Here is a 10,955-nt window from a genome sequence, read left to right as displayed (position 1 = left end):
AACTCCGGGACATCATTTTGCTTTATGCCTTGATTGCTATCATAGTTAATCCTACACACATAAAACCTATTTCGATCTAGACAATTATTATAAATATTGTATCAAATGTTGTCCGACATGTCATTGGTTCATCGATGCTTCGTCCGATTCTTCGATGCATCGTCCTCTCTTATGGCCTATTACCCAATCGGTCAGTTAACCTCCACAACTCTGATTTCCTTGATGTAATTTTTACTCTTCTTGGCCTGATGCTTGAACCCATGGCTCAAAACATTCTACCAATACGTCGACCGATCCTCCAGCTCGATATCCAATCTTCTGACATGTTCTACTCCAGCCCAACATGATTCTTCTTTCTTTAATTGTCTCTCCCAAATCGAAGCTTCTTATATTACTCAAAGTGCATATCAGATCATAAACTCATCAATTGATTTCATCATCAAAATCCGAGATTCAACAATCTCTCCCTTTTTGATGATAACAACCAATTGATGACATAGTTTAAACTAAACTCCCCCTATCAATGTGTCATATTGATAGAACCTTAAATTCAAGTTAAATTCAAGTCAAAGCTATTGAATCTCAGATTTTGATGATGAAACCAATTGATAAGTGTTTATGAATTGATCTATGTTTTGAGTGATGCAGGATGCTTCGAACAGGATGAGACAATTAAAGCAGGAAGAATCATGTTGGGCCGGTGGAACATGTCAGAAGAATGGACGTGTAGCCAGAGGATCGGATGACGTATCGACAGAATGCTTCGGGCAATGGATTCAGACATCGGGCTAAGAAGAGTAGAAATTGCGCCAAGGATATCAGAGTTGTGGAGGTCAACTAGCCGATTGGGTAATAGGCTGCAAGAGAGGATGATGAGTCGAAGAATCGGACGAAGCATCAATGGACCAATGACATGCCGGACAACATGATTCATGCTTAGTAATAATTGTCTAAATCAAAGTGTGTTTTTACATGTGCAGGATTAACTACGATAGTAAGGCATAAAGCAAAATGAAGTCCCAGAGTCAAGAACGTGATTTCAATGGGAGTTCAAGAGTTCGTCGGAAGTCCGGACGTTCATCGGATGTTCTATCAGAATTGATCGAGAAGTCCCAGAGCTTGCCAAAGAAGTTCATTAGAAGTCACCAAAAAGATCATCATGAAGTCTAGGAGCTTGCTGGGAGTCCACTGGAACATTGCCGAGAGATCGTCGGAAGTTCGTTGGAAGATCGCCGGAAGAAACCTAGACTTAGGGACATTGTTTAGCTTAGTAAATATCTTAAAATTCGTAGCTAGAACATAATAGGGATTAGAATTGGGCCAACCCAATTAGGAGGCCAAGTTTGGGCTATATTGGGCCAAGAGAAAAGCCCAAACAGTGACCAAACAGGTGAAACCATCATGGCATAGTCTCCGAGACTGTGTCAGGCGGTGGTACCACGAGTCTGGGTAGTGGTACTACCCAGACTCAGTCTGCGGGACTGTTTGGGCGGTGGTACCACCCAGTGTCAGGCTACAGGTGATGGTACCACCCAGTGCAGGCAGTGGTACAGCCCGTACTCTGAAATTTTAGGGGCTTGAATTTTTGGCTCCAAATTTGAATCCATTTGGGGCCTATAAATACTCCAGCTATTCTTGTATCGATAAGTAAGAAATATTAATCAAAACTCTATGATTCTAAAGTTGTAAACCTTAGAAAGTTTAGTTTCCTCCTCCCAAAGCTTCAAGAGAGTTCGGAGGTGTGAGAGGGATACCTTGTAAAAGAGGGTTGTAAAAGGTTGTCTCCTAAACCAGTAAAAAAGAGAAGAGGGGTGTAAAAGGTGGTTGGTATTCGCCTATTGAAGAAAGACTAATAGTGGATGCCGGTTGCCTTGACGAAAGAGGAATCGACGAAGTGGATGTAGGTCACATGAACCACTATAAAAATCTGATTTGCTTTTCTCTTGAGCAATTTACTTTAACTGCAAACCACTTTACTTGCTTTACATCCACTACGCTCTTTCATGCACTTTTAAAGTTATTACCTTTATGTAACGATTTTTTGTCGGAAACGAATTTAATCGCAACGAAGTTTTGAACCGACATAATTTTTACCACTATACTAATTCCTCCCCCCCCCCCCCTCTTACTACCGACTCTTTTCCTAACAATTGGTATTAGAGTCTCGTATTTCTCATTTGGTTTAACACCAAAGAGAAATAGCTCTTTTCGGCTTTTAAGAGGGTCACTCTCTCATTCGTCCTCCCTTGTTCAATGGGACGAACTACACATATTGGAAAACTCGAATGAGAGTTTTCTTGCTTTCTTTGGATTTGAACTTACGCAATATTATCGAAAGTGATTTTCAAATATCTTCTCTTCCAATGAACCAAAGAAGACTTTTTCCTTAAATGCTAGAGCTATGAATGCTCTATTTTGCGCTTTGGATAAAACTGAGTTTAATCGGGTTTCTACTTGCGAAACGGCTTTTGATATATGGCACTCTCTTGAAATCACACATGAAGGCACTAGTAAAGTTAAAGATTCGAAAATCAACTTTTTAATGCATGATTTTGAACTTTTTCGAATGAAGCCAAGTGAAATCGTTATTGACATGTACATCCGTTTTACGGATGTCGTCAATGGTTTAAAAGCACTTGGTAGAAGTCTTTTGGATTTTGAACTTGTAAACAAGATTTTACATTCTCTTAATAAGAGTTAGGATTCAAAAGTAACGGCTATTCAAGAATCAAAAAACTTGAACCATTGATCAATTGAAGAACTTATAGGGTCTTTGATGACCTATGAAATGACGTGCAATACACATGAAGAACTTGAAAACCACTTTCTAAAGAATATGAAGGATTTCAGACTTAGAACATGTTAGGATCATAGTGGCACTAAGAGGGGGGGGTGAATTAGTGCAGCGGATTAAAACTTATAAATTTGAAAATAATTTCGTAAATGCGTAGAGATTTCAATTCGTCAATGACTTGGAGAAAGTAGCTCAAGTAAAGTGAGAAGATGAAAACCGAAAGCTTACTGCTATGTAAATAACGGTTTCAGAAAAGTAATTACTCACATATTCAAGAAACACAACAATTTAAAGTGGTTCGGTCAAAATGACCTACATCCACTTGCGAAGCCTTCTTCAATGAGGCTCCCAACTTTCACTAGCAAATCACTTTGAAGGGGAAGGACAAATACCCTTCTTATGACCTTTTACAAGTGGTTCACACTCTTACAAATTTTCAAAGAGAAAGAGGGAGGTGAACACTCATGCTATTGAAAACAAAACTGATACCGGGGAGGGTAAAAATGCAGAATGAATTTCGAAAGAACACCGATAGAATAGTTGTTCAGATAGAAAATGTCACAGAAGGCAAGGAACGAACTCTTGAAGAAACTTCGGTAAAACGAAAAAGTAGCTCACCACCAAGTTTAAAATCAAAGGGATACAGAAGATCACCACTCTAATGATAATAAACAAGGATACAGAACTGAAAGTAAAAGACTCACCACTCAAGGACGCATCCAAGAGATACATAGTTCAAAAGAGTACTCCAAGAGAGCTTCTGCCCAGATATCATCAGTTTCTAAAGTCCTTTCTAAGCCCTAAATCTCAAAATAAATACTAGTGCATGAAACAACCCTTCATGCATAGGAAATTTCGAAATTAAGTGCTTTATAGCTGCCAACCAACTCCATTAATGTATTCCTTAGCCAAGAAGAAAAGCACTATGATACAATTTTACAGTTGCCAACCAACTCCATTAATGTATTCCTTTGTGCAGGGAATATGCTGATGAGTTGTCTTATCTGAGTAGGCTGAGTTGAAGATTGTGTAGCAATATTGTTGGCTGAAAAAAATATCATATTATCAGTATGGTCCATATGAACAGATTGTAGCAAATTAGATACTCCCGTGTCAAAAACTTACTAAAGACTTTGCTAAGGCTTTTATCTCAATCTCTTGTTCTCAAAAGTTGTCTTCTCTGCTGAGAATTAAGGGGCATTTATAGGCCCCAATAGGATTCAAATTTGGGCTCCAAATTTGAAATGCTTTTGGGTTTCCCGGTGCTGGCAATGCCACCGCTTGTCAGTGGCGGTGCCAACGCCTGTTAGTGTCTGACACTCACAGTGTACTGGCGGTGCCACCGCCGGAGCTCTCGGGTTCTGGGCGATGCCACCGCCCAATCCAGCCGGGTGCTGGGGGGTGCCACTTCCCAGTCTGGCGGTACCACTGCTCGACCTTTCGGGTTCTGGGCGGTGCCACCGCCTAGTCCGACGGTGCCATCGCCCAACCTTATGGGTCACTGGTTATGCTCCAAATTTGGCCTAAACTAGTCTGTATTAGGGCCCAATTGGCCCCTTACCAGGTTATAGGATTAACCCTTAATCCTAACCTTAATAACATGCAAACTATAAAATTAAGACATAGTCCAGCAACGTCGAGTTTCCTTCCGGCGAGCTTTTTGGCAAACTTTCGGCGGACTTCCGATACACCATCGGATTTCTTCTAGTGGACTCCCAGCAGGCTCCCGGTCTTGTGGTGAGTTCAGCGAGTCTTTAGCAAGTAGTTGAACCTTCTCAGTAATCTTCGCAAACCTCTGATGATCTCTCCGGCAGACTTCCGAAAACTTCGACAAGTCCCCGATTCCTTCTCGGTTGGTTCCAGCAGCACTTCCGATGAATCTTCGGACTTTCGGTGGACTCTCGAACACCCATCAAACTTGACTCTAGTAGACTTACTTTATGTCTTCAAGCTATCGTAGTTAATCCTGCACACTTAACTCAATAATATGGATTAGATCAATTAACCCATCAATTGATTTTATCATCAAAATCTGAGATTCAACAATCTCCCCCTTTTTTATGATGATAATCAATTGATGATTAAGTTAAACATAACCCCCCCTATTTAAATGCCATATAATGAGAAGATAAAAACACTTGAATTCAATCTCTTTGAATTCAAGCCTAAACCGATAAGTTCTATCCGTTGAACTTATCGTTATTCTCAATAAGCATGAGCAAATATGAAACTTCGTATTTCTCATATAAGACATTTGCATTACACAAGTTTTTGCAATTCATATAAGTCATGCTATCGCATTGGCACAAGTCATCAATTTTTTGCTCATTCTTCTCCCCCTTTGTCATCAACAAAAAGGAGATGAGACTTTAAGCGTACAATTTGTGATCATAAAATCATTAGAAAAGGAGTTCAGCATAAAGATCGATCATTCAGCATTCATAAGACTATACAAAATTCATCTTATAACAACAAGTTCAGCATTCATCCAAAATTCAGATTATTAGAAAGAAAATCAGCATTTATCCAAACGTCATATCATTCGAAAGAAAATCAGCATTCATAAGATTATACAAAATTCATCTTATAACAACAAGTTCAGCATTCGTCTAAAATTCATATTATTAGAAAGAAAATCAGCATTTATCCAAACTTCATATCATTTGAAAGAAAATCGGCATTCATAAGATTATACAAAATTCATCTAAAAAAGAATCAACATGGCTTTCATACAAAAAGAACAAAGATGGCAAAGCTTTAACTTGGCATTAAGAGTAATTATGCAAGGATCACATGTCAAGGTAATAGAATAAGAAGACATATCGATTAATTCTTAGGAGGAAATCCATAGTTCTTATACATGACATCTATCTTTTGATTCATTTATCGTAGTTCCCTCAAAATTTTAACTTGTTGAGATTGAATTTGCTCTTGTTGTGATTTGAGTTGCTCTTGTTGTGATTTGATCTGATGTAATTCTGCCATAATGAGATCTTCAGAGGATGAAGCAGGAGCATATTCTGAAGGTGCTGCACCAAAGGGACTATGAAGAGGAGATTCATTTCCCTAAAAATTGGTGTTTCAGGGTGTTCGACTGGTGGGGAAACTGGATCAGTCCTTCTAGGTTGCCTAACCCAAACACCATTGCTAAAGGTGCACCTAAATCTTTTAAGCAGGTTTCTATTGATAGTGGTATATCGATCAACTTGAATTATTTCTTCATCGGGTGAGACACAAATATTATGGGCAAGTATTAATCGAGGGACGAACCTCCCATATGGTAACATTGTGTCTTTAGCTATTATGTCCTACATATGTTGTCGGATTAAGTATCTAAAATAATTATGTTGGTCGGTCATTATCCAATACATAGTGCTTAGCTCTATTTGACTAATTTCATCATGATAAAATTATTTGGGAAGTAGTATGCTAGTCATGATATGATGAAGAAATTTAGAGTTAAAGGGCAATAAGTGCTTGCAACTTTTGGGAATCATGCCTAGGTTTGGATTTGCAAAAATAGTTTCTAAGGCTTCGGAGTAGGTTGATCCTATTGCATTGATATCCCATTTATTTCTAAAATAACAGCCCCTGTCATTTTTGGTAATTCCAATTAATTCGTATATAGTGCTATCAAAGATTTTAATTTGTGTTCCTAAGAGATAGGTAGTTAAGCTATCATTGTCCACACATAAGTTTGAGTAAAATAACCTAACTAACCTAGGATAAATTGGTTCATTGATTTGTAGGATAGGTAAGGCAACTAAATCTGCAAACCATCTAATGGGTTCTAGGTTTCCAAGTTCATCTAGATCAACATGTTTGCCCTTATGTATAGTTCTTGTTTCAAAATTAGGAAACCTAAGAGTTACTTCATTAGATCTAAAAAGGTTTTAGTCATAGGAATCTCCTTCCACCCTTTTCCCTTTTGTTCTTGTTGATCTCTTAGGAGCCATGTCTAAACAAGATGATAAATCAAGGAAAAAACTATGAAGAGTAGGCAAAATAATGAGAGGAAGAAGGAAAGATTTCAGATTTTACCTTATGGAGAATTCCTTGGAAGATAGAGAGCTTGATCAAACAAGAATCCCTCTCTTAGGCTTCTAAAGGTTAGAAAGAGGGTGAGAGAGGTTTAGAGAGTTTTGTGGGAGTTCTAGGGAGAGTTCTCACAGGTTGGGGGCGGTTCCACCATTGGCCCTAACTCTTCCACTTATATGTGGATTCTTGGGTGGTGCCACCACCAATCCGAGTGGTGCCACCGCTTGGGCACCGAGCACCCAAGCGGTGCTACCGTCGGTTCTGGCGGTGCCACCGCTGGCGTGCCAAAAATTTTCCTTCCCTCCCCCCTTGTTTGTTTTTAGAGGTGTTTGATTCAAGATAGGATAGGATCTTGGATTGTTCTTTAAGATGTCATTTAGAATCGAAAAAGAAGTCAAATCCATAAAAACTGGAAAGAGGAAAGAAAAAAAAAAGAACTTCAGAAAATACATACAATCAAGTTTATTCACAAGGACAATTTAACATGCCTAGTTCCCTTCTAATAAAGTCAAATTGGTCTTCATTTAAGACTTTTATAAAAATATCTGCTAATTAATTTTTTGTGTCAATAAACTCTAGAATGACATTATTGTTAAGGACATGTTCACGTATAAAATGATGCCTTATGTCGATATGCTTGGTTCTAGAGTATTGAATTGGATTTTTGGTAAGATAAATGGCACTTATATTATCACATTTTATGGGAATGTTCTTCAAGTAAATTTCATAGTCTTCTAATGTATTCTTCATCCAAATAACTTGTGCACAGCATGCACTGGCAGCAATATATTCGGCTTCCGCAGATAGTGCAACTGAATTTTGTTTCTTGGAAGTCCAAGAAACAAGTGCATGTCCTAAAAATTGGCATGTTTCTTATGTGTTTTTTCTATCTATCTTGCATTCGCCAAAGTTAGCACCCGCATAAGCTATTAAATCGAATTTATCAGATTTCGGATACCACAATCCTAAATTGGGAGTTCCTTTAAGATATCTAAAAATTCTTTTAACACTTTTAAGATGAGATAATTTAGGATTAGATTGAAACCTTGCGTAAAGTCCTACACTAAACATGATATCTGGTCTAGTCGTGGTGAGGTAAAGTAGACTACCTATCATTCCCCTATATGTTTTTTGATCAAAGTTTTCACCATTTTCATCCATATCTAACTTAGTGGAAGTACTCATAGGAGTGTTTATTACTTTTGAACCATCCATGTTAAATCGTTTTAACAATTCTAATGTATATTTAGATTGATTAAGAAATATACCATCACTAAGTTATTTAATTTATAATCCTAAAAAGAAGGTTAATTCACCCATTAGGCTTATTTCAAATTAATGACTCATACATTTGGCAAATGATTCACATAGTGATTCTTCGAAGAACCAAAAATAATATCGTCAACATAAATTTGAACAATAAGAAAATTATTTTCAAAATATTTGATAAACAATATAGTATCAACCTTGCCTTTTGTAAAATTATTTAAAATAAGAAAGGAACTAAGCCTTTCATACCAAGCTCTAGAAGCTTGTTTTAAGTCATAGAGAGCCTTAGTCAATTTAAATACATGATTAGGAAGAAGAGAATTTTCAAAACCGGGAGATTGTTCAACATACACTTCTTCGGAAATAAAACCATTCAAGAAAGTGCTTTTGACATCCATTTGAAATAGTTTAAAATTATTACTACTAGCATAGGCAAGGGGCATCCTAATGGCTTCTAATCTTGCCACAGGAGCGAAGGTCTCTTCGTAGTCGATACATTCTTCTTGGTTGAAACCTTTGGCTACTAGTCTAGCCTAGTTTTTAACCACGATACCACATTCATCTTGCTTGTTTCTAAATACCCATTTAGTACCAATGCCTAACTGGTCACTAGGTCTAGGAACAAGCTTCCATACCTCAGTCCTCTCAAATTAGTTCAATTCCTCTTGCATTGCAATAACCTATGAATCATCTTTTAAGGCTTTGTCAATGCATTTAGGTTCAATTTGAGAAAGGAATGTGGCGTTAGCACAAAAATTCTTGAATAAAGAACGAGTTTGAACCCCTTTTGATGTATATCCTATAATTAGCTTCTTTCGATAAGCATCTATATACTTCCATTTCTTGGGTAAGAAAATTTCGGAAGAAGATATATCCAAGTTACTATTTTGAGGAGGGGGTTCATTTAAATTTAAATTATCAAAACCAAGATCATCATCAAAATCATTTTTCTTTAACTCAGAAATTTCATTAAAAACTACATGAATAGACTCTTCTATAACTGAGGTTCTTTTGTTAAAAACACGAAAAGTCTTAAAAACGGAAGAGTAACCAAGAAAGATGCCTTCATCGGATTTAGCATCAAATTTTCCTAAGGCATCCTTTTCATTCAAAATAAAGCATTTGCAACCGAAAACTTTAAAATAAGAAACATTTGGTTTTTTATTATTTCATAATTCATAGGGAGTTTTTGATAGAGATGGTCTTATTAGAACCATATTCATTACATAGCAAGCCGTATTAACGGCTTCGGCCCAAAAATACTTAGGTAGACTATGTTCATTTAACATGGTTCTTACCATTTCATGTAAATTTTTTTTTTTTCTTTCAACTACCTCGTTTTATTGAGGATTTCTTGGAGTGGAGAAGTTGTGATTATATCCATTGGATTCACAAAAACTTTAAAAATCATGATTTTGAAATTCGCCACCGTGATCACTCCGAATTGATGAAATCATGAAGCTTTTTCTGTTTTGAGTAAGTTTATAAAATTATAAAAATATTTAAAACGATCACTTTTGTGCGCCAAGAAATAGGTCCAAGTGTATCTACTATAGTCATCTACAATTATGAAGACATATTTGCTTCCTCCTAGACTCGTTGTGTCAATTGGTCCAAATAAGTCTAAATGGATCAATTGCAATGGTCTAGTGTGTTGAATCTCGGATTTTGATGATGAAGTCAATTGTCATTTGTTGTCTAATGAATGTGTTGAGATAAGTGTGCAGGATTGACTACGATGAAAGTAAGACATGCAGCAGGAATTGCGCCGGAGTCATGACAATGATCACGTTGGGAGTACGAGAGCTCGACGGAAGTTTGGACAGTCGTCGGAGGTTCTACGGGAACAAATCCGAGAAGTCCAGAAGCTTGCCAAAGGAGCTCATCGGAACTTGCCAAGTGGATCGTCGCAAGTCCAAGAGTTTGTCGGAAGTCCGCAGGAGTATCACCGAGGGTTCGTCGGATGATCGACGGAAGTTCGCCGGAAACTCGCCGGAAGAAGCGATTGACGCACCGGAGCAAGCTGCAGAATTTGTCTTAGGAAATAATCATAGTTAGCAGATTGATTAAGTTAGAAATGGGAGGTGATCCCATTGGCTTAATCTTGGGGCAATTGGGCCCCTGAAGAACTCAAATTGGGCCGAATGGATCAACCCATTCGGACCCAAGTTGCTGTGGGAGGTGCAACCGCCCAGGCAGGGAGGTAGCACCGCCCAAGCTATGTCTCCCAACGAGACTGGGAGGTGCAACCGCCCCAGCCAAGAGGTGACACTGCCCCGGGCTCAGTCTCCGAGCGAGACTGGGCGGTGCAACCTCTTCTGTCAAGAGGTAGCACCGCTAGAGCTCAAGTTTCGAGCTCTGCCAGGCGGTGCAACCTCTCCAGTCAGGCGGTGCAACCGCCTGAGCTCGGTCTACGAGCTCTGGCAGAGAGGTGCAACCGCCCCTGACAGAGGTGGCACTACCCAGAGGCTCAGTCTTCGAGCTCTGCCAGGCGGTGCAACCGCCTGATCCCGGAATTCAGGGAATTGACAGATTTGAGCTCCAAATTTGAACCGGGTTGGGGCCTATAAATACCCCACCCATTCAGCAGTGAAAGCACAGAACACACACTCGAAATCTTGCTGTCTTTCTGTGTTTCTTAGAGCTCAAAACTGCTAGTTCTCCTCTTTCTATTCTTCAAGTTTGAGTTGTAAAGAGAGGAGAGAAAACTTCTGTAAGGGTTGTCTCCTAAGCCTATCAAAAGGAGTGAATCTGTAAGAGGGTGGTTGGCCTTCGCCTATTGAAGGAAGGCCTCTAGTTGACGTCGGTGACCTCGTCGGTGGAGGAAGCCAAAAGTGGAGTAGGTCAAGATTGA

Source organism: Musa acuminata, chromosome BXJ3-1 (assembly GCF_036884655.1).
Source record: "Musa acuminata AAA Group cultivar baxijiao chromosome BXJ3-1, Cavendish_Baxijiao_AAA, whole genome shotgun sequence".
Lineage (NCBI taxonomy): Eukaryota > Viridiplantae > Streptophyta > Magnoliopsida > Zingiberales > Musaceae > Musa > Musa acuminata.
Note: the sequence above shows the minus strand (reverse complement) of the source record.